At 36.0% G+C, this 25590-nt stretch overlaps 1 long non-coding RNA gene across 2 annotated transcripts; it reads right to left on the reverse strand.

Annotated features, from left to right (window-relative positions):
* Positions 1-9449: 9449 nt before the first annotated feature.
* On the reverse strand, positions 9450-25514 carry LOC141521979 (uncharacterized). Of its 2 annotated transcripts, XR_012478097.1 has the most exons (4): positions 25454-25514; positions 24953-25105; positions 14745-14872; positions 9450-12865 (listed from the first exon to the last, which is right to left on the reverse strand). It is a non-coding gene; the product is annotated as an uncharacterized LOC141521979 (long non-coding RNA). The 2 variants fall into 2 exon arrangements; XR_012478096.1 differs by having other exon boundaries at positions 24953-25501.
* Positions 25515-25590: the final 76 nt, after the last annotated feature.

Here is a 25590-nt window from a genome sequence, read left to right on the forward strand (position 1 = left end):
ATTTTATTTGTTCAAATAAAAGCTTTAAAAATCTGAAAAAAATTAAATTAACTGCCCACAGCTGCAAGGAATATGAGACCCTCCCTCCAGTCATGGCACCAGTGTTCCTCAACAGACAACTTGATGCAAACCACCCAAGGCAAATATGCAGAAAAGTGAATGTACAAAAAGGTGTTTCCAAAGCCTCATCTCCCTACAGGAAATAATAACAAGAGGTAGAAAACTTCTGTGTTGTATGCAGAGTGACCAGGAGTGAGAATCATTTCATTTTAAGGAAATTGGTGCCAAGGCTTTCTGTTTTAGGAATTGTGTCCGAGGTTCCTTGAAAGAGTTTGGATGCCACATTAGAAAACTTAAAAAGGAATACCTTTAAAACAGAAACACCCATTTTTATTACAAATAGCGGAGTGTATAGGAATAAATGGAGCTTTCCTTAAAATCACAAGAATTGGGGCGGCTAGGTGGCGCAGTGGATAGAGCACTGGCACTGGAGTCAGGGGTACCTGAGTTCAAATCTGGTTTCAGATACTTAATAATTACCTAGCTGTGTGGCCTTGGGCAAGCCACTTAACCCCATTGTCTTGCAAAAACCTAAAAAAAAAAAATCACAAGAATTATAGATCTAAAACCATCAGCAAGGATTATCTGTAATGGGGACTAGCTAAGAACCTTTCCATTGAGATCGGGATAAAACAAGAATGCCCATTATCACCACTATTACTCAATATTGTACTAGAAATACTAATTATAGCAATAAAAGAAGAAAAAAATTGAAGGAATAGACAATGAGAAAACAAAAATGTAACTTTTTTGCAGCCAATATGATGGTATGCTTAGTTGAAGTAATTAACAACAAAGTTGCCGGGAATAAAAACAAACCCACATAACTCATGAGCATCTCTCTCTCTCTCTCTCTCTCTCTCTTAGGTTTTTGCAAGGCAAACGGGGTTAAGTGGCTTGCCCAAGGCCACACAGCTAGGTAATTATTAAGTGTTTGAGACTGGATTTAATAAATAGAATTTAAAAATAATTGTAAATAATATAAGTTACTTGGAAGTCCACCTGCCAAGACAAACTCAGGAGTTACGTGAACACAATTACAAAATGCTTTACACGAAGTCAGATCTAAACATTTGAAAAAATATACCTTCTTGGGTTAGCTGAATCTACATAACAAAAATGACAATTCTATCTAAATTAATTTACTTATTCAGTGACATACCGATCTAACAACAAACATTATTTTATAGAGCTGGAAAAAATACAATTCATCTGGAAGAACAAAAGGTTATATATATATATATATATATATATATATATATATATATATATATATGTCAAGGGAATTAATGAAGACATGAATGAAGGTAGCCTACCCATACCAGTTCTCAGGCTGTATTATGAAGTGGTAATTATCAAAACTATCTGGTTCAGGCTAAGAAATAGGGTGGTAGATGAGAGGGTTAGATTAGGTACACAAGACTCAGTAGTAAATGACCATAATAATTTAGTCTATAGAAAACCCAAAGATCACAGTTTTGGAAACAAGAACTCACTAGTGGCCAAAACTGGAAAATGGTATGGTAGAAACTAGGTATAGACCAATATCTTATACCATATACCATAAGCTCAAAACATAAAGAATGATATCAAAAACAAATTAGAGCATGGAATGGTTTACCTGTCAGGTTTGCCTTTATGGAGAAGGGAAGAATTTGTGAATAAATGAGATTAAGGAGCATTACTATAATGCAAAATAGATAATTCTGACTACATCAAAAAGGGTTTGCACAAACAAAACCAATGCAGCCAAGATTAGAAGGAAAACAGAAAGCTGGGTGCAATTTTTACAGCAAGTTTCTCTGATACTGGTCTTATTTCTATATAGATAAGTGAGTCAAATCATAAGAATACAAATCATTCCCCATTTGACAAATGGCCAAAGAACATGGACAGTTTTCAGATGAAGAAATCAGTTATATAAAAATTATCTGGGGCAGCTAGGTGGCATAGTGGATAAAGCACCGGCCTTGGAGTCAGGAGTACCTGGGTTCAAATCCAGTCTCAGACACTTAATAATTACCTAGCTGTGTGGCCTTGGGCAAGCCACTTAACCCCATTTGCCTTGCAAAAAAAAAATTAAAAAATATAAAAATTATCTGAAGTTTTATGGAAAAATGCTCTAAATCATAAGCAATATTAGAGAAATTCAAATTAAAACTATTTTGAGGTACCACTTCATATCTATCAAATTGACTATTATGACAGAAAAGTTAAATAATTAAGTTTTTATTATTAAAGATGTGAGAAAATTGGAACACTAATTTCTGGAGTTGCAAACTGCTCCAACCATTCTGGAGAGCAATTAGGGACTATGCCCAAAGGGCTATAAAACTTCATACCCTTTATCCTGCAATGCTCCTATTAGGTCTGATCTAACAACAAACATTATTTTATAGAGCTGGGATACAAAAAAAAATGAAGAGGAGGACATACTTATTTCTATAAAAAAAATATATAGCAGCTCTTTTGGAAATTGGAAATTAAAGGAATGCCCATCAGTTGAGGAATGGACCAGTTATGGTCTGTTTGTAATGGAATATTATTATGCTATAAGAAATGATAAGCTTGATGCTTTCAGAAAAATCTGGAAAGAAATGATCTACAATGAAGTGAACAGGATCAGGAAATCATTGTATACAGTAATAGCAATACTATATGATGATCAACTGTAAATGACAGCTATTTTCAGCAAATGCAATGATCCAAGACATTTCCAAAGAATTCATGATGAAAATTGTTATCCACCTTTAGAGAAAGGACTGATGGAATCTGAATGCAGATTGAAGCATAGTATTTTTCACTTCATTCTTTTCCATGATTTTTTCCCTTTGGATTTGTATCTTCTTTCACAACATGACTAATATGTAAATATGTTTTTCATGCTTGCACATGTAAACCATATCAAATTGCTTACTGTCTTTGGGAGAAGGAAAGAAAGGGAAGGAGAGAGTAAATTTGGAACTCACTTTTTAAAAAATAAATGTTAAAATTGTCTTTACAGTTAATTGGGGAAAAATAAAATGTTATTCAAATTCTTTCCCCCTCCTCAAATTCTGCAATATTGCAATAGCATCTTCCTAATTGGCCTCTCCAAATTCCCTCTCCCAACCTTCCTGCACTCTGTGCTAGGTTAACATTATTAAAACATTTCTTTTATTATGTCTCTTTTTATCAAAAATCCTAAAAGGCTTAATCCTTAGGTTAAAATTCAGCTATGGCATTCTGTCCTTGTCCCCAAATCTGTCTGTGTCTCTAACCCCATAGGGACATTGCACCAGCCAATATCTTACTGCCTTATATCTTACTGAAACTTGTCCTTTTCATGCCTTTCTCTTTGCAGAAGTCCTATTGTTTTATAGGCCAAGATACAGGTCAAACTGTTTCTTGACTGTCAGTTGAAAGTGATTTCCCTTTTAACCTCCAATAGATAGCATTTTTGATACCTCTCATTTGTTACTTTTTATTGTCTTAAGATTTATCTTCTCTCTCAACTGGATTCTGATGTTCTTGAAAGTAAGAACCTTGTGTCCCATACCCTGCCTGTTACCTGGGAATTGTTTTTGGTTACTTGTATATTCTAAAATAGATTCATAGCCAGTGTTGAATCACTCTCAGAGTTATAGAGGATCTTTCTAAGATTGCCTTGTCTGATACCTGGAGGATGAACTCAGGGTTAGTCAGTGAAAAGATGTCACAGTTTATCTTGTATCTCATAAGTCTTTTTCTTTTGTTCAAACTTTCTGAAGAAAAAAGACAAAAGAAGTACCTTCTATGTAAAAATTTCAGTCTGTTTGTGCCTAGTTGAATTTTGAGATATTAAGGTCAGAGAGGGTCAGGTACTTCATATGTATCTCAACTAATTAAATACAAAGTTAGACATTCTCAATGATTTCATTAGAATGTATCTACTTCCACTAAGATTGTGACACTACCTCCACTAAGGTTTTCATGAGACTGTGGACAAAAGTAAAATGCCTGGTGACTAGCTTTCTGGTAATAAGCTTTGGAATTTAGGCAATAGATCTTCCCACTGCAGATACAGAATTTGTTGCCCAGCAGTACTTGAAGCCTTTCCAACTTGGTACAACTGTACAGGTTTTGTTCTCCATTGACATATCCTTTGAAAACCCACAGTCTTATCAAGAGCCTCCCCTAGCACAGTAAAGCATCAGAGGATGACCTTGATGGAGACTTATCCCCTGGAAAAGAAGTAGTACAGGATAACAGGTCAAATAGCTTCTTCCTAATTGGGAAGGGAGTGTGATCATGCCTTTAATGACCACAACTCCTCGGCTTTCTTATATATTCCCTTACCTTGAGATATCCTTTGTCAGGATATTATTTGTGACATTGTAGATATTTTGTACCTGGGTCTGGGAACACCCTGAGAAGTCCAGTAACAGATAGTTTGAACTAAAAAGTTGTAGCCACTATGTGAAGACTTCTAAAGGGCTTGGTAGGATAAAATATAAGGGAGAGCAGAAATTCCCATAATCAAATTCCTTGCTACTCCATTGTTTTCATATACTTGAAAAATGATGTTGAAGGCAAAAGACTTTGGGCTGATCTATTTGAAAGTTCCTGCTAACCCTATTAACTTGGGATCCCTTGAATTAGTGAATACAAATTTTCAAGTTTACACTACATGATTAGTTCTGTGCTAGAATTCAAATTGTCCTTGCCTTTAAGCAGTTTAAGGAGAGTAGAAGGGGAATGATGACAAATTTATCCTAAAAAAACAAACAGCAAATCCAGGCAGTAGATAAGTGCTAAATGAGGGTTACATGTGATCATTGCTTGGGGGATCATTCTCTTTTACCTAGAACAGTCATAACAATCTTCATCAAGCTGAGACCTGAACTGGTTCTTGAAGTTCAGGGAGAATTGTAATTTAGGGGAATGGGGAACTAAGGGAAATCTCCATTGATTACTTAAAATATTTTAAACAATAGATTATATTTTTACCCTGACACAACACCACTTAAAAAAAGAAACTAAAATTGTCAGTTTGCTTAGTTCAAAGGAATATAAAAAGGAGGGATAATAATATTTAGACTACTCTCCTCACAGGGTGATTGTGAGGAAAGAATTTTAGTAAATTATTTGTATTTAAATACTTTCTCAAAATGGTTTTAATAAAATCTTCCATTTCATCTCCCTGGTCTAGTTTACATTGGATCCAATTTTAATACTGGTAAATATCTTCAAGAAGAAATTCATAAGATGGTACTAATGAGGCTACTATATTTAAAGAGAGATACCATTAAAAAAAAACAAATGAAAAAGGGTAAAAACATCACGTACAAAAATATTCATAGCAGCCCTGTTTGTGGTGGCAAAGAATTGGAAATTGAGTGAATGTCCATCCATTGGGGAATGTCTTAACAAACTGTGGTATATGTATGTCATGGAACACTATTGTTCTATTAGAAATCAGGAGGGATGGGAATTCAGAGAAGCCTGGAAGGATTTGCATGAACTAATGCTGAGCGAGATGAGCAGAACCAGAAGAACATTGTACACCATAACAGTAATATGGGGTTGATGATCAATCTTAATGGACTTGCTCATTCCATTAGTGCAGCAATTAGGGACAATTTGGGGGTATCTGTGATGGAAAATATCATCTGTATCTAGAGAAAGAATTGTGGAGTTTGAACAAAAACCAAAGACTATTGCCTCTAACTTTATCCCTTGTTTTTTTTTAAAAGTTTTTGCAAGGCAAATGGGGCTAAGTGGCTTGCCCAAGGCCACACAGCTAGGTAATTATTAAGTGTCTGAGGTCAGATTTGAACTCAGGTACTACTGACTCCAGGGTCAGTGCTCTATCCACTGTGCAACCTAGCCACCCCTGCCTCTAACTTTAAAAAAGTTATCTTATTATGTAATTTTGCTATCTCTTATATTTTATTTTTTCCTTAAGGATATGATTTTTCTCTCTCAACACATTCAATTTAGACCAATGTGAAGACTAACAGATTGCTTTCTATGGGGGTGGGGGGGGATGAGATTGGGGGGAAATTGTAAAATTCAAAAAATAAATAAATTTTTTTAAAAACCCAAAACTTTTTATCTTTTTTTTACTTTGTTTAAAAATTTAACTTTAATTTTTCAAATTCCTTGCCTCCCGCCCCCCTTTAGAATAGTTCTGCTCTTGGTATTCATGTGTAGACAAAATTTTTGCGTTCTTTATTAAACTGGTCTTAACTAGTTAAGCCTGAAGAACACAACACTGAGTACTTACTACCTTTTCCAAACAGAGCTTACACCTATCCCACTTGACTCAGATCAGTCAGACTTAATGATTACAGCTCTCTACCATGAGTAACTTATGTGTAGTTTCCTGCCACCTTCATATAGTGGTAAAGTATAGAAATGTAAGCTCTAGATGGAACATAAGTTCTTTGAGAGTGAGGACTATTGAGCATATGTCTTTATTTTTCCAGTTCCTGTTAAGTGTTTAATAAATATATGAATGGAAAAAAATGACATTTTTTGGATGCAGAAAAATATACAAAATCTGTTAGGTTGTCTTTGAATAAGACTTAAAGAGGATTTCTCTGTCTTGTTGCACTTCATTTAGCCATGACAGAAAACTAATTAAAAAATAGTTGTTTATAGCATTTTCGGTGTGTTTGTAACTGCTTAAATGCTGTGTAGATTGTGGGTGTATATAGTTGTCAGTCCTAAATCATCCTGGACTGTGGTCCTTTTGACAGACACACTCAACAAAATATTAGCATTTCTTCCACTATGTGTGCATCAAAACCACTGCAAAATGCATTACTGCATGGGTCAATGAAAAGTAAATGTTTTAATGGGGGGGGGTGTAAGCGGCTTATCTTCTCTGTTTACCTAGTACAGTGCTCTGTGTATAGTAAATGAGTGCTCAATAAAAGTGGGTTAATGGTGGAAATACAGGTCAAACAAGGTCAGAGACTTGAATCTGAGTGCAGCCATCACACAACTTTCCAGTGTTTGCTGGGATTCTAATTGGGAAAGAGAGCAAGCCACTCATAGATTTTACTGTTAATACCTCTAATTCCCTGCCCTCACATCCTCACCTTGGTGGTCTCAAGACATTGAGTTTTTCTCAAAAAGTTGATGGCTTTAATGTAAAGTATTTAGCACACTTTTTTGATCTTCATATCCAGATCTCCTCTCTTTGATTTCAAATCCTATTCTTACCCTCAAATCAAAGTCAAGTACTCTATCCATTATGCTACCTTGCCTGTTCTTTCCCTATCTTTCAGAGGAAAAATTATCTGTTCTGTTACACCTATTCAGCTATTTCTGTGTTCTCCATCCCATTCCTGCTTTATTAGTCCAGCCAATATACAATTGCTTCATCAGTTTCTCTCTCTTAAATGTTTAATTTCTCTTTCATTGCTGTTTGCTTCCCTTGCCTATACTTTCTCTATTTTATGTGCAAATCTACCTTAATTCTCCTGACTCCAAATCTAGTTACTTTCCCAATATTTCATGCTTCCTCTCCTCTTACTTTATTTTTGAAAAGTAAACAAACCTCTTACCTGTTACAATTTAAAACTACTAACCTAGCTCTCTCTTCACAATGTTGTAGAAATAATTACCCAAAAAAGTCCCCTTCAGTCTTCTTCTAGGTATTACAGCTACACTGAAACTGCATCCTTAAAAGCTACCAAAGGTGAAGGAGACAATTACAATGTTCTTTTCTTTGTCCTCATCTTCTTCAACCTTTGCAGTCTTTGAATGCTCTATATTCTTGAAACTCCCCTCTCTTGGAGTAATTTGGAATTATGCCCAATATGGCAATAAAAATATGCATATTCTTTGACCAGCATTACCACTACTGGGTCTGTATCCTGAAGAGATCATGAAAAGGGGCAAAAATCCCATGAATTGGAAATTGAGGGGATGTCTATCAATTGGGAAATGACTGAATAAATGGAGGTATACATATGTGATGGAACACTATGGTTTTTATAAGAAATCATAAGGGATAAAATTTCAGAATAACCTGGAAAGACCTGCATGAATTGATGCTAAGTGAGATGAGCAGAACTAAAACATACACACTTAACAACAACATGGTGTGATGATCAACCCTCATGGACTTGTTCATTTCATCAGTGCAATATCAGTGATAATCTTAGGAGATTTTGGATGGAGAATACCATTCTGTATCCAGAGAAGGAGTTTAAATGAAGGCCTAAGCTTATTATTTTCAGTTTTTAAAAGTTGTCTTGTATCTTATGTAATTTTGTTATCTCTTATGTTTTCTTTCTTCCTTTTGGATCTGATTCTTCTCTCACAACATGTTCAATTTCGATATATGCTTATCATGATTGAAAATGTAAAGCCTATATCAGAAAAAAAATGATTGTTAGAAACTACTATTGTATGTAATTGAAAAATCAAATCAAATATTTATATAATTAAAAAAAAGAAACTTCCCTCTCTTGGTTTTTGTGACACTGTATTCTTTTCTCTTCTCCTACCTCAGTTCTTTCTATCTTCAATAAAAACTATGCCCTAAAGTGGAGTGTTCCCCCAAGAGTCTTTCCTCCACCTTCTATTGTTTCTCCACACTTTTCCTTTGCAACCTTTTCTATCATGGCTAGCTAACCCTTTCTGGCTTAAACTATCACCATGTGTGAATAATTTCCACTTTAATATCACCAACCCTAATCTTTCACAAACACTCCAATCGAACTACTTGTTGGATACTACTCTTTAGTTATTGGGTATTTCAAAGTCAGTATGTCCAATATTCCTCCCAAAATTTGCTCCTGCTGCTTTCTCTTGTATCTGAATAAGAGCAGCTATGTGGCACAGAGAGCACTGACCTTGGAGTCAAGAGGACAAGGAGTTCAAATTTGGCCTCTGATGTCATGATCTTCAAAAATGAAGGACAACCATTTTTCTGAATAATCATAATACAATATTTAAAAAAATTAATTTATTTTTTCCAACTACATGTAAAGATAGTTCTCAACAATCATTTTTTTGGTAAGGTTTTGGGTTCCACATTTCTCTCCCTCCCTCCCTTTCTTTCCCCTTCCTCTAGACAGAGAGTGCTTTTTTTTTTCCATTTTGCAAGGCATGGTGTTAAGTGACTTGCTCAAATTCACACAGCTGAGGCTGGATTTGAACTCAGATCCTCCTGACTTCAGGGCTGGTGCTCTAACCACAGCACCACCTAACTGCCCCAAGAGTATTCTAACACAAGTACCGATGTTAAATATATTTCCAATTAATCATATTATAACAGAAGAATCAAAACAAAAAGGATGAAAAGACAAGAGAAAAAACATAAAAAAAAACTTTAAAAATTGAAAATAGTATGTTTTGGTCTTTATTCAGACTCCATAATTTCTCTGAATGTGAATGGTATTTTCCATCACAAGTCTTTTATAATTGTCTTGGATTGTTGTACTGGTGAGAATAGCAAGTCTATCATAGTTGATCATCATACAATGTTGCTGTCATTGTGTACAATGTTCTTATGGATATGCTCACTTCACTCGGCATCAGTTCATACAAGTCAACATGATCTTTACATTTATTCAGGCTAAAAATCAAAGTTATTTTATTTTTGCTGGGTCTTACATCTGCCTTTTATTTCCATGGTCACCCATCCAAAGGTTGGGTGTTCATTAACTTTCACTTAGACTATCTATAGTAGACCCCTACTTTGTCTCTCTGCCTTTAGTTTTTAATTTTTTTAATAGTAATGAGTATTCTTTCTAAAGTATAATATTGATCATGTTAATTCTTAGTCACCAGACTGCCTAAGAGGAGGAGGATAGGACAAACAGTGACTCAAGTTGAAAATGAAGACCATTCAAGTTCTTATGCTGATTCATCTTTGAGATCCAGTCTCAAAAAAAGTAACATCAGCTATCCAAAAAAAAATAAAAAAGAAAAGGAAACAACAACAATACCCATACTATTAGTAAGGATATTCTTTTCTCTGACACAAAGCACTGTGCCTTAGCAGGTGATCTTTAAGAGTTGCAGTGATTGGGGACAACTAGGTGGCTCAGTGGATAGATCACTGGCCCTGGAGTCAGGAGGACCTGAATTCAAATGGGACCTCAGACAATAATTACCTAGCTGTGTGGCCTTGGGCAAACCACTTAATCCCATTTGCCTTGCAAAAATAAAAAAAAAAGAGTTGAAGTGATCAAAAAATTCATGACACTGTGGCTATCCTAGAATTAAATTTCTCCAGCTTATCTGGGAGGATCCTTGGGACTCTAGGCAGTCCATTCCAAGAACTGTATTGGAAGCTTTTCCAGAGCTTACATTCAGATGACACAGCCATAAAGGACCCAGATCATGCACATGCGACATTGATCCATCAGAAGACTCTAATGGAAACAAAATGAGCAAAACAAATTAACTGGAGTTTATTTAATGGAGCAGCTGTTTTTGCTCCTCCACTACGACAAATGTACTGTAATGGGAAAGCTAGATTTAAATAGATTCCTTTTCATATTCATATAGTGAAAACAGCAGAAAAGTTCTCATCAAGGTTATTTTATAGTCATCAACTCTCTTGAGTTGAGAGGAAGGCCTACTAGAAAGGGCATTGAATTTAGGAGTCAAAAAATCTGTACTGGGTCTTAGTTCTGTCACTCCATTTTTGACTATTGGGTCTCTTTGTTTCTCCTTTGGAAAACAAAGATCATGATCCTTGAAGAGAGGCAGGATGTGATAATGGATAGAGAGCCTGAAAACCAGCAACCCTGGTTTTTATTCTTGCCTCTGACATATATTGGCTATGTGACCTTAGGTAACTAACTTACTCTGAGACAAGTGTCAGAGAAGGTGCTAACATATGTGGTGATGGGAGTTTCCTCAATCAAAGTGGCCTAAACCAAAAAATGAGTTGATATTAAACCTTAGCAACATCATGGAAAATGGATGGAAGATCTGTATCAAATACTCCCTTTGAATAATTATTGTGTGAGTCTGAGTAAGTCACTTAACTTTTCAAGTCTCCCAGCACTTCCATGGAACTATAAATTGCCAATATTGATGAAATTACAAATCTAGAGCAAAGACAGCCATTGAGTTTTATGTTTTCTGTAATGTCCACATATAGATAATTTTAGTTGATGCTCCAAGGAAGCTACTAGTGAGCAATTGTCACCAAGAAGTATTAAGTTCAATAATAAAGCTTGGGTACTTTATTAGGATCCCTAATTGTCTAATATATATGTTATTCATAGAAAAGAGGTGAGTAAAGGAACATTGCCTTAGGGACAACAGAGGTTTGTGATCCAGGGGGAAATTTGGGACTAGGTAGGATTAGAACTCAAAGATCCTGACTCATTGTCCTTTGGTAAAGAAATGACATAATTGTCATTTAGAGAGGCAAGGATATTTGAATTCCAACTCTCTGATTTTACAGATGAGAATGCTGAAACCCAAAGAATTTAAATGACTTTCCCATGATCACAGAGAAAGCAGAAGCTTTCTCAGAAGTTGTTCCTAAAAACAGTCTGCGGTTTGGGACCATTCACTTCCCCAGAGGAAAACAGAATGACCAATTGTGATTCATGGTAAAATGTATCAATGCACTCTCCAGTCATGTCTTTGAAATGTAGGGATACACAGAACTCACATCCTTGACTCCAAATCAAAAAGTCTCTGTGATGTCATTCTGTCTCTAATGGAAGTCTATAAAATAAGAAGGCAAATTGTCTTTTAATTATATTATTCAGAAGTATGTGTAAATTTTCCCTTCATATTTACTGAGAAAAACTAATATAAAATACAATTAACTTTTTACATTGCAACTGAATAAAGATTTCTTTTGAGGCAGCTAGGTGGCGTAGTGGATAAAGCACCGGCTCTGGAGTCAGGAGTACCTGGGTTCAAATTCGGTCTCAGACACTTAATAATTGCCCGTTTGCCTTGCAAAAACCTTAAAAAAAAAAAAAAGATTTCTTTCTGGTTTCAAGTTCTTACTGTTTGATAGATTGTAAACTCCTTGAGGGCAAGGACTTTGGTTGTTGTGGCCTAGCATTGTGAATTATTCTGATAGGCATTTAATAGATTTTTTTTTTTTAGGTTTTTGCAAGGCAAATGGAGTTAAGTGGCTTGCCCAAGGCCACATAGCTAAGTAATTATTAAGTGTCTGAGACCGGATTTGAACCCAGGTACTCCTGACTCCAGGGCCTGTGCTTTATCCACTAAGCCACCTAGCCGCCCCCACATTTTTTTTTTTTTTTGGCAAGGCAAACGGGGTTAAGTGGCTTCCCAGCTGATTATTATCAGGCTCTTTTTTGTTGTAGTTTGCTCATTTTTCCATTCAGTTTCTCAACTTTGGACTTTAAGTTAGAAGAGGGTAACTGACCTGAGCTTTAGGATGTTATGTCTTGCTGTTTTCACAGCTAGACCTGAGGTACACCTGTACCTAAGGGTACACCTCTCCTAATCTTCTATGTAGATCTGAGTGACTGAATGTGGAATATTGCCTATAATATTAAACTTGTATATTTGTTTCCCTAGTGGTACGATTCAGAGTTTGGTTTAGTGCTCTAGTCCTACCCAGGTAGAGTTCTAATGTCCTTGGAACTGTAACCAGAAACTGAGTACTAGGTAACAGACCTTCTAAATGGTACTCAGTACTGTGTATAGTGCTAAATAGGAGCCTATAATCTCTTTTTTGACCAGACATTCATTCTTCTTATGTAATGACTCCTTACTGGCATTATGCTGTAGCCACCTTCAAGACCCATATGTACTGCCACTCTGGATCAGCCATCATCCCAGTATCCACAGAACTCCTTTCTGTTCCTCCAAGGATCTGGATCGGAAAAACATAACTCATTGTGATTTTTTTTGTTGATTATAGTGCTCAGAATTCAGTTTTACATACTATTTAAAGTTATTTAGAGGGGCAGGCTAGGAAAATTCAGCAGTTACTTATTTTATTCAGTCATCTTGGTTCTGCCTCCCTCCACCCAGAGGTGTTCTCCTCTGAAGAATGAGGAGAGCAAAGGAAATATACTAAATTCTTCATTTCAATTGATCTAGTGATTTTACTAGTAGGACTAAATTATGAGGTTATTGACAGTAAGAACAGCTAACAGCATCCAGAATAGATAGTTTCTAAGGTCCCTTCTAGTGTTAAATCAATGGTTCCATATACAATAATAAAAAGTCAGAGACAGAATATGTGCCCAATAAATGAATAGATGACAGAATTACCATTGTAATAGAGTATTATTATTATTATTATTATTACTATTCCCATAAGGACAAAGATGAAGAACTCAGAAACTTGTATGAAATAGTAAAGAAAACAACTTCAAAAGAATAACATAATGACCATGAAAATAAAAACAGTCTGGAGAAGCAACAAACTCTGGTCAAATGAAATGGTCAATAATAATTGTTTCTTTTAACTCCAAACTTCCTTTAAGGATCTCTCAAATGTTATCTCTTTCAAGCGATTTCTTCTATCTCCTGATTCTGAATCCCCCAGTTCTTTTGGTTGTGTTCACCCCAGTATCTCAGTCAATCACCATATATTTATTTTGTGTAAATCTTGTATTTACTTCTCTGTGAACATATTGTATCCTTAAGGCAGAATGTAAGCTCTCTAAAGCAGAAACTTTTATTTGTGTATTTATTTCCTTAGTGCTTGCTACATAATAAATGCATTTTGATTGACTAGCTATTACTGCTATGTCCATTGCAACATGACTACATTGTCAAAACCAAGAATTCACAGATTTCTCCAAAAAACAAGATATGAGGGTACACCTCCACCAACCTTCTGTGCAGATCTTGGTGACTGTGAATGTAGAATATTGCTTATAAAATTAAACTTTTTTCAATATTTTGGTTAGTTTTGTTAAAACTTGCTAAAAACAAAAACCAAACAAAATCCCCCCCTCCATAATCTGTTTTTTGTGGGGAATGTACTTTGTAAGGGTATTTGTTTAGGTGTGTTTTATGAGGTATGTTCTATCAAAACAAAATATGTTGTGTAAATATAGTTTTTTTAAAGAATGAGCAAGGTTATTAATTTTCTTCTTGGGCTCCATTTCTTACTCAGTTTGCCCAAAAGCCTTTGCTCAATAACATGACCACAACATTTCAGATTAACCTGCTTATTATTACTGATGCCTTTTGGAAGTCTACAGCTTCTGCCTCATATTTTAAATGTTCAAGGTTCTTTCATGGCCAGTTCACCTAAGTGAACTATTTTCTGGAATGATGTATATGCAATTACAGTTGTTAGAAACCATATGTTATGGTGAAGCATGTGTGTTATATATATAGATTTGTAATGGGATGTGTAATCATAGAAGCAATACATAAAGATGAAAAGAGAACTGGGATCTTAAGTTCTATCAGGGCATTTATAACTAAGTGCTCTAATTATATCCATGACTATGCAATTCACATGCTCTCATAACAGCTGAAGCATGATATGATGAGGACTCTATTCAATCATGTTTAAAGTTTTAAGAAATACTTGTTTTTGTGATGAGTGGCTCCCAACTTCTTCAACAGGAAAGAAACTACAATGCAAAAGCTACTGGTGCTTCCACTGCTCCCCCTGCAGCCCATTAATAGAATTTACAATTCTTTCTTTACAATCTTTTCTGGCTTACTGGTTCTGCCACCCAAGTCCCTCTATGAAATAGGCTTTAAAATTTTTTTCCCCCACTTACCTTTTGGGGAAAAAGGCCATTTGGAGGAAGTAACAGGTTATGTATACCAATCAACTGCTCAACTGCTATCAGTGCTATCCTTATCCTTATGCCCGGACCAAAACAATGAGAAGCATCAACAGAGGAACCTGAAAGGTAGTTGTTTCATAATGGAAAAAGCTATTGAGGACCACAGGACCTATAATGAGATGTATTAACACGGGCTATTCTTTTTTATTCTTTACTATCATACTTATTGTACTGGAGGATTTACAAAGCACTTTTCTCATAAGGTGGAAAGGGCTAATATTATCTCCATTTTATAAATAAGGAACCAGAGACTCAGACTGAAACAACACCACTAATAAGAGTTTGTTAGAGTTTGAGAGAGTATGGCACAGTGATTAAAAAAATACAAGTTTTGAAGCTAGTTGATGTAGGTTCAAATCATGGCTCTGTTACCTTCTTTTGCTGTGCTCTTAGACAAGTAACTTAATCTAAGTTTCTGTTACCTTATCTACTAAAATAAGAGGGTTGGACTAGATAACCATCTAAGGTCCCAATCAGCTCCAGCACTATGATGCTCTGACATCTGTTCTCTAGACTCTCAAGTGCAATGCTATGTTCGATGCATTGAACTAGATGCTAAGGCTATAACAATATTTGTGCTTTGTTCTCAAAGAAGTTCATGACATTAGGGAGATGACACCATACAGCTAAGTGAATTGGATTTGAAAAAGGGGGTGCTGTGCTAAGTCACCAGCCTCACTTTCTCTTCCAGAGTCATCTGGATCCAGTGGTCAGATAGGAATCAGGATGACTGGAAATCTACCCTAAATGGAAGGCAATCAGGGTTAAGTGACTTGCCCAAGGTTACATAGTTAATAAGTGTCAAGTGCTTGAGGATATAAACAATTTTTTGATTTTTTTTTTGTAGAGGGCATCAGGGTTAAATGATTAATAAGTATCTGAGGATGGATTTGAAGTCAGGTCCTCCTGACACCGGGGCCAGTGCTCTATCCATTACAACACCTTGCTACCCCTGATATAAAGATTTTTTTTTTAAGTTTTTGCAAGGCAATGGGGTTAAGTGGCTTACCCAAGGCCACACAGCTAGGTAATTATTAAGTGTCTGAGCCCGGATTTGAACCCAGGTATTCCTGACTCCAGGGCCGGTGCTTTATCCACTGTGCCACCTAGCTGCCCTCCAAGATTTTTTTAAAAGAGTTCCTGTTCTCAAAGGGGCTTACTATTTAGTGCTGCCTCTACTCTAAGTAATATTTCTACAGAATAATAGTTTTCCCTGTAATGGCATATTTGTTTCAGTTGAGGAATAATTGTACATTTCATTTAATGTAAGTAGTTCTGAGTTCTAGTCAAAAAAGAATGTATAAAGCTCTTACTAATGCCAGTCACTGTGCTAAGTGAGCTCTGGTTTCTAGCTCCATGAACAAAATATGGGACTTCCTTTGAATCACCTAACATCTCTGGGCCTCAAGACTATTACTGTAAAATAAGGGTGTCAGACTAGACCCTTTGTAAATCTCCTTCCAGGTTTGACCTACTATACTTAGCTCCCTAAGTGCTTTTACTTCACTGCTCTAAGACTGCTGGTTTGGACCATACTGAGCTTAAAAGAGAGTTCCTACTAGACCTGTCTAGTAAGCTTTTCTCTCTGTGGAGACTTTTCTCTTAGGGTTCAAATTCTGTCCTTGCCAAAGGGGTTATATTTCTGTTAACACCCTTCTCTGGCTAGCCAGTGTATGGCCTCTCCTATTACCCCTCCCTTTTAAACCTATTTACTGGTTCATTTAAGGCCAACTGAACTCTAATCAGAGAACAACTTTCATCTTTAGAGGCAAATAATTATAAACAGAAAACTAAAAACAAACAAGCAAACAAAAAACTTAGTTCACAAAAACTCATGATCTAGGGTATTGTAAAAACAAGGCCTCTGGCATTCCAGCAGTAGGGAGTTCCTCATGATTCTTAAAGCAGGATCTCTAGCTTTTAGAATCATGCCTGACACCCAGGATCTGCATAATAAATGTATTTTACTGTTTCTTTGAATCCTCAGAGCTTAATATAGTGCATGGCACTATAGTAATGTGCTTGAAAAATGTTTATTGACTGATAATAAATTTCAGTAACTTTTTCTGTGGTCTTCTTATCTCTTGAGTATTCAGCATTGATTGATATTCTGCTTTCCTTGAAAAACAAAGTATACCCTATCAAAGAGATCCTTGGCATTTGGATATTTGGAGACTAGTAATAACTCTGCTACCTATCTCGTATATGACTATGACCAAAAAATTTCATCTGACAAGTGGTATTTTCTACCTATCACTTAGAAATACTAAGAGAATTTAAGAAGGAACATGTTTTGAGTTGTCCTATGTATATTCACATAAAATATTACTAAACAGAAAGAAAGCCCTTTGAAAAGTAGCTGCCTCCACAACAGAGCCAGGGAGATCTGTAAGTATAGTGATAAGAATTTGCTGAAATGTGTATTCTTTATGTTAAGGCTCTGTGTGTTCCATGTAAGTATCCAGCTTCAAACTAAGAGCAACTCCTTTGTATATATTCCTCTAGGAAAAGGGAGCAGGTCTCTACAAATGCCTAGGAGTCAGATATGTGGGTGGCAGGGAGCAGAAGAAAATTTTACATTCTCCATTCCATATTCATGGGAAAAGGTTCCTTCTTTCACTGAAACACTGATGTAACCATTATACTTTTAATCACAAATATGCCTGACATTGCCAGTCTCAAAATATGAAATAGATCTTTTAGGTTTGTGGTGGTAGTTGTTATTTTTCTAGTGACCCTGCTGAACCTGGTACCCATGAAATATTTCAAGATAAAGCTTGAGGAAGACTTCTAGTATATTAGCTAGGGAAGATGAGTTGCTCCCCTTTCTGGGGAGGATCTTTGTAGATGAGGTAATATATTCCTAAGTAAATAACTTTCCCCAGCTGAGATAAAGAAAAGAAGTAGTGAAAAGGGGATGGAGTGGGCAGCTAAGTGGTGCAGTGAATAGAGTACTGGCCCTGGTGTCAGGAGGATCTGAGTTCAAATTTGCCTTCAGACACTTAATATTTACTTAGCTGTATGCCCTTGGGCAAGTCACTGAACCCCATTGCCTTGCAATCCCCCCCCAAAAAAAAGAAGTAGTGATGATAGATATCAGATTAGAAATTAAAGGACCTTTCATTTTGAACTTTCCTGGGTAGGCAGAAGCACAAGAACTTTCTGGGTAGCTTTATTTGGCTTAATACAGTTTTTATTTATAGATCTCAGGCCTTCCAAGAGACTGAAGTAAAACTAATCTATTTGAATTCTACTGTCAGAGCAACTAAAGAAATGATATACTATCATGTAAGATAATTAATATAATTCCTGTGAAAATGGATAGGTAGAGTAGAATAGTGGGAAAAGAACTGGACTTTAAGTCAAAAATTCTGGAATTGAAACAAGCCATGCCAGTTTCCTTATTTGTACAGTATGGATCATATTTACTCTAAATTAAGTCATGGGGTTATAATAATCAAAACTGTAAAATCATACACAAATTATTTAAGTCTTACTATGTCACTCCCTAGCTCAAAAAAAAAAACACAAGAACAAAAACAAAAACCAAACAAAAAAACAAATTCCAGTGGTTCTCAATTACCTATAGAATCAAAAATAATCTCCTTTGGCATTTAAAATTATTTACAAACTGGCTTCCAAGCTACCTTTATAAGCTTTTATTAAACATTACACCTCTTCATATTCTCTCTGATCCAATTAATCTGGTCTTCTTGCTATTCCTCACATACAACTCTCCATCTCCCTTTTCCTTTCCTTTGCACAGACTGTCTATTACCTATCCCTGGAATGTGCCCACTTCTAATCTCTGACTCTGAAGCTCTACTTGTCTTCCTTTAAAGCCCATTTCAAATGTCTGAGTGCCCTAGCTTGTTAGTTCATCTTTCGAAATTATATTTTATCTATTCTTATATATGCAAATATTCCTTCCCCACCCCCTTTTGAATAGTCACTCCTTGAAGACAAAGGCTGTTTTATTTGCTGTCTTTATACCTATAGCTCCCAATCCAATGATTTCTTAGTGCCCCAAGTAACTCTCTAAGAAATCAGTAACAGGTGAGTTGTGATCTGTATTAAAGGGAATTTCTGTCCTCCTCTAGGAAATTTTCCCACATGGACCAAATCACATATCTAATGTTTCACTTTCAAAATGAAAACACGAACAAAAAATAATCCTATATACAATTATAGGGTATTAGAAATGAAAGCAATCTTGAAGTTCATTAAGCCTAATATACCTGAAGCATGAATCCCCTTTTACAGTATGCTCAACAAGGATCATACAGCCTATCTTTAAAGATGTCTAGAGGCAGCTAGGTGGTGCAGTGAATAGAGCACTAGCCCTGGAGTCAGTTCAAATCCAGCCTTAGACACTTAATAATTACTTAACTATGTGACCTTGGGCAAGTCACTTAACCCCACTACCTTACCAAAAAAAGAAAAGATGTCTAGGAATGGGAAATTCATTTCCTACTAAAGAAGCCATTCCATTACTATACAGCTCTAATTATTAAAAATCTTTTCCATATGTAAATTTGAGCTGTTGTAATAATGAGAAATAACTTTTGTGTTTTGAATGGTAACCAAATGAGCATTCCAGACCTACTGGATACTCCAATAGATCAGTGATCTCATCTACCTGAATGATCTCTCTCATTATGCAGGTTAGAACCCATCCATATTTGCTGATTCTGTGCCAGGGACTTTTTTCAATTTTTCTTGATATTGCAAGGATACAAGTTGAAAGTACAGATTTTACAATACTATCACTTGCTTCTATTATATGACCAACCCATCTTTTTCATTTCTTTGACAATATCCTATGTTCTAGTTCTTTATAGTTACTAATTTGTAATATATTAGAGCTTATTCAAATCCATCATGTATTTTTCCACTGCTCTCTGAGTGACACTCATTTTTAATTGTTTGGAGATTCATGTTATAAGTCTCTCAGATGTCTAACAACACTGGTAGAATATTGATATAAAAAAGATAGGTCTTAGTTTCAGGGAGATTTGGAAGTCTTAGAGTTTTAACCTGTCCATTGTGGTATAAGTCCTATGATGATTAAGCTCTACTGGTTACCAATCTAACTGCTTTTCACAATTTATTCTAGACAATAGGCATTCTTCGTTTACTTGTTTTTTCCTGTGTTCATGGTTAGGGCAAGTTTTCAAATAGATATTATCTTTTCTAGGAGGCTCTGCAATATTTTGGTACTTGATGCAATCAACATGCTGCCAGGCACAAACAGGAATATGATATCATCTACAGAAAACCCCTTAGGAATGAATGACAAAGCATTTATTAAATGCTATGTATCAGACACTGTGCAAATCACTGGTGATACAAAAAAAGCAAGACCATCTCTGTCTTCAAAAAAATTACTTATGTTTTAATATGGAAAGATAATGCATAGACAGAAGTTAGTGGCCAGTGAGGAACCTGAGGAATAGTCTAGGCAGTCTTAGGGATGTTGAGTAGAGGCAACGGGCAAATCCTTGGGTGGATTTGATTACTGTATCCAGAACTAGAGGTGAAAAGCTGGAACATGGAACATACTGGCTCTAGGTTAAACTTGAGAATGTTCACTTATCAAGAATCAAGGTGTGAGGCCATTTACAGATGAGGAACTGAGGTAAACATGGTTAAATGCTTTGCCTAAGGACACACATCTGTTTAGAATTCAGGAAGATAAGCCTTCCTGATTCCAAGCCCAGTGCTCTATCCACTTTCACTATCTAGCTGCCCTGGTTATGGGGTTAGGAGAGACTTAGGTTCAAATCCTAACTCTGGTATGACCTGGTTATGTGATGTTTCTGTGAGCTTCGGTTTCCTCATATATAGAATGGGAATAATACTACTTGGAATCTACCTCACAGAGTTATTGTGAATAAAGCACTATATGATGTTACTAGCATTTATATAGTCCATTTGTGGTAAGAGTAAGTTTGTTACCTTGGCAATAAATTATTCCATCTTTTTACCACTACTTTCTGAAGTATTTTGATGTTTGTTTTTTATAATTTGTATATATATAATTTGTATATATATATATAATTTTATAATTTGTTTTTCAATATTAAGATAAGCATTTGCATAGTATAGGTTAGTAAATAATATTTATATTCATAAACAGATAGTAAACATATGAGACTCCAAAAACCTGACCACCAATGGGAAAATCTGATATACAATTAACAAGTTTATGTCATCAATCATTAATCAAATTAACTGGTAAACAAAGTAGGTCATTGAGCTACCAATTAGAATTTGGGTGCAACCAGTCAACACCCATAGTCAGAACTTAAAGAAACCCTCAACCTCATAGAGACCCTCAATCTCCAGCTTGTCCTAGGATCTCAAACAAAGCATTTCCTTGCATTCGCTTACCCCTTACCACCCCCACCTCATGCAAACATACTGACAACCATCAACCTTGATAATATTCCCTGATTGACATACTGAAATTTGGCTGATTTTTCAGGCAACCCCACCTCAGAGTTTCTTGAGGGGGGGGGGGGTTGGAGCATTGTTCTTAAGTACCAGTGTGAAATATGCTTACCAGTTAACTCTAGGAGAATCAGATTGGCAGTTAGTTCCTAGCAAGCTTAGTATTTATATTGCTTAATAGAAAATATGAACTGATGTTTGCATGTACTTGATTAATAAAGTTTGGTTGCTGGCATTGAGAAGTATAAATCTAATTAGTTTAGCATTGCCCTAATTAACATAAATAATGGTAAACTGGTTTTGCAAGTGCACTGTGTTACTTCTTTGAGGTGTATAAAATATATGATATGCTATCTCATTTGATCCTCACAAAATCTCTGGGAGGTAGATGCTATTAATATATCATTTTACAAATAAAGAAATTAAGGCAAAGAAAGTCAATAGATTTGCCCAGGGTTAATTAACCAATAAGAGTCTAGGATAGATTCAAACTCATATCTATTTGACTCCAGGTCCAGCACCCTATACTCCGGAAATGGAGATAAAACAATCAATTTAACTCACAGCAGCATTTTAGGTGGGAGCTATGTATACATTTCATCTCCATTTTAAAAATAAGAAAAACAGTCTTAGAAGTTAAATGGTTAACTCATGGTCACATAACTAGGATATGTCAGAAGTGGTGGTCAAACCCAGGTCTCCTTGATGCCAAATCCATTCTTTTCATTATGCCATGTCACCTTTCTCTCACTGTTTGGAGATTTGACATTTTTTTAATGGCTGTTTAGTGTAGCACTGGACTTTTTTTTTTATTCAATGAACAGTTAACGCTGCCTCCACTGTCACTAACTAGCTGTGTGACCTAAGGAAAGACCTGTAACCTCTGAATTTCAGATGATCTCTAAGACCTTTCCTAATACAAATGGAAAATGTAGAGGCAAATTTCAGCTAAGAATGAGGAAAAGACTTCCTAAGAATGAGGAAAAGATGACTTTCTAAAACATGAGTTGTCCAAAAGTAGAATTGAGATAGCCTCTGGAATTCCAACCTGGTTGCTGAGATCCTGGGGTCAATTCAAATGGCCTCAGTAGCATCTGCTATTGTGGTCCATGTCTGGGGCATGACAAATTTGAAATAAGGCACAGGGATGTCTACTGGATATAGTGTACATGGTGTAGGAAAGATTTTTGATCAGATATAAAATTTGTGAGATAGCTGTCATCAATATAAGGATAGCAATGAAAGGCACAAAACAAGTATTTTCAGGATGTTAGAAAAACATAATATTTCACAAGGTGGGCTTTGAAGGGAGAAAGTAAGCATGGAATGTATAAGTTTATCTACTTTCTGCCTTGTATTTCCACTTCATTATATAATATGATCCCCTGTTGTCCAAGATCAGAGATTTGTGTGAAGATCAGCATTCCCTACAAATCGTATACTTAGAACTTAGAAAATTTTAAACACTCCATACCTTGTTTGCTTTGTACAGGTAATCTGGGCTATCTATGGAATTTAACCTACACTCCTGGCCATTTGCCAAATACCTATTTCCTATAGGAAGTGAGGGAGTTTTAGGAAAGGGGATTTCTGTTGTGTGACCTAGGAATATCTGGTGAGTGAAGGAGAGAAGTTTGTTCTAAGTTCTTTTGACCTTTTCCTTCTTCAAAACTACCTTTCAATGTTCTCAGGAAAAGTGTTTGGATTTAGTTAACTCCATGCTAGGGTACAAATTACCTTCATATCTAGACATATGCATTTTCCTCTCTAATAAAATTTTATTGTTCTTTTGTTTTTACATCTGCATTTTATAAAATATCCCTCCTAATATTCCTGCATTTTACAACGTATCCCTCCTAATACTCCCAGTCATCCCTTTTTATAGCACCAAAAAAAAAACAACCCACAAAAGAGAAAAGAAGTTCACCAAAAGTAACCAAAGTGTCAGAAAATTTTAACATATGAAACATCCCATACCTAGTCTCTCACCTTGGCAAAGAAGTGGGGAGATAAGGGAGTGCCTTTTCATCTTTGGCCTATTGGTTTTTATAATTTCTCAATATAATTCAATGAACATCTTCATTTCCAAACAGGCAGACTGTTGACCTGAGTGATTCTTTAATGCGAGTTTATATTTGTGTGTGTGTGTGGAACAAATAGAGGAAAGAAGGCAACAAGGAATTACTTATTGTCTTTTCCCTGACCAATTCAATCCCATCTATTCCTTCTCTGGGTCCTAATTTACTCTCCATAAAAGGTAGAATAATTTCCAAGCTTCCTTCCAGTATTTACTCTGCTGAAATTTCAGGCTTTCTTTCCTGGTACCAGCTCTAACACACCCTCAATATGAGAACCCAGCCTAAAGAAGAGGCTTGAGGTTTACCACTTAGGGTCCTGGCCAGACAGACAACAGTAAAGGTATTTATATAGCTAAGTGCTTTACAAATACCTCATTTGATCCTCATAACTCTGGGAAAGAGGTGCTATTACTACCCTCATTTTACAGATGAGGACACTGAAGCAAAGAGGTTAAATTAAGCAATTTGCAACAATTTGTCTCTATTCCTTGCGCCACCTGGCTGTCATTTATAATAATCACTTACCTCCTTTCAAGAGGCAAAGTGCTGCCTCTTTCTGCAATCCTGGTACTTAGCACAGTGCCTGGTTCAGAGCAGGTGTGAAATAAATGTCAGCTAGTATCAATTTTATATGCATTCTCTGCATTGCTTTCCTGATTTTGCTTATCAGTTCTCATTCCATTCATGTGTTGCTATATTGATTATAGAGCTACCGTATTTCCCAAAAATAAGACCAGGTCTTGTATTAATTTTTTTTTTTTTGGTCCCAAAGACCATGTATTAGGGTTTATTTTCAGGGGATGCGCAAATGGTGTTTGAATGGCTTGTTTATCACAATATCAAGAGTCTGGAGATGGGCAATCATTCCTGTGGGAAGTTCTTCATGTCTTTAGTGGGGTGAATGCTGACTGAATCCCAGATCAGCAAACCTCTTTGGTCACCTGGCAAAACAAGTGGCAGCTTTAACCATTTACCCACTGCCTCATAACTGCTTGTGTGCACCAAGATAAATGCCCTTAGTGATGATGACAGGTGGGGCTTTCTTTTCCTATCAAGTGCTCCTGTTTTGTGTCTGTACTCCAATTAATCATTGGACAATAAGTTCAACATAAGTGTTAACCTCTTGAACAAAGGTACCTGAACCATTTGGGTAGTTACAAAAACATAATTATGATTTATATTATTATTTCTTTTAAGTGTTTATGTCAATAATATCATTTATTTATATTTAATTATATTTCACTATTTTTTATATTACTATTATTTTATACCATTATATTTTATATGATTAATTATGTTACTATTATTTATGTTTCATATATCAAAGTTATATATTACTATTTATATTATTAATAGTTCATATTCTTTATATTATACTATTATTATTTTATAATTGAACATGTCCCACGTGTGTTGCAACAAACGTACTAAGTGCATGCCAGGGTTTATTTTGGGGGCAGGGTTTACATTATGAGTATCCTGAAAAAAATCATGCTAGGGCTTATTTTCTAGTTATGTCTTAGTTTTTCAGGGAAACATGGTAAAAGGGGTAGGTGTATCAGTGACTGGCCCTGAATCCCCCACTTTGAAGGTGATCTGCTTTCTTACCAATTCCTTACAACCAGGCAGCTAGGTGGCGCAGTGGAATAGAGCTTGGATTTAGGAGGATGGCAGTTCGAATGCAGTGTATTAGCTGTGTGACCTTGGGCAAGTCACCTAATCCTGATTGTCATGGCATCACCTCCCTGATGTCGTGGTCTCCTTCGAAAATAAGGGAAAAATTTATTATACAAATAAAAAATATCAAGGCGTTCTCGACCTAATGGGCGTAAGCAACTATGCACCAAACAATCTCTGGGAAGTAAAGATTGTGAAAAGAAACCAAAAAAGATTCTTAAAACATATTGATTTTTCAACCCAATTTGTTTCCCAATGTAAAAGGCTGACAAATTGCTTTCTGTGGGGGGGAAAAATTGTAAAACTCAAAATAAATAAAATATTTAATAAAAAAAATTGTTTCCTCTGTAACCCTGTGGATTTTGTTTTATGCATTGGTAAAGATTATTCTGAGGAGTCCCTCTAGGAACGGATGTAAAGCGCCCCACGAACCTGCCTGGGTGCTGTGCGTACGACAGCAGCCCACTGCCGGGTCCTCCGGAGTCACTTCCGGTGCGATGGGAGGGAGGGGCCGGAAAAGGGCTCCCGCTTCTACTTCCGCAAGGTCAATCCCGGGTCAATGATTCTAT

Source organism: Macrotis lagotis, chromosome 4 (genome assembly GCF_037893015.1).
Source record: "Macrotis lagotis isolate mMagLag1 chromosome 4, bilby.v1.9.chrom.fasta, whole genome shotgun sequence".
Lineage (NCBI taxonomy): Eukaryota > Metazoa > Chordata > Mammalia > Peramelemorphia > Peramelidae > Macrotis > Macrotis lagotis.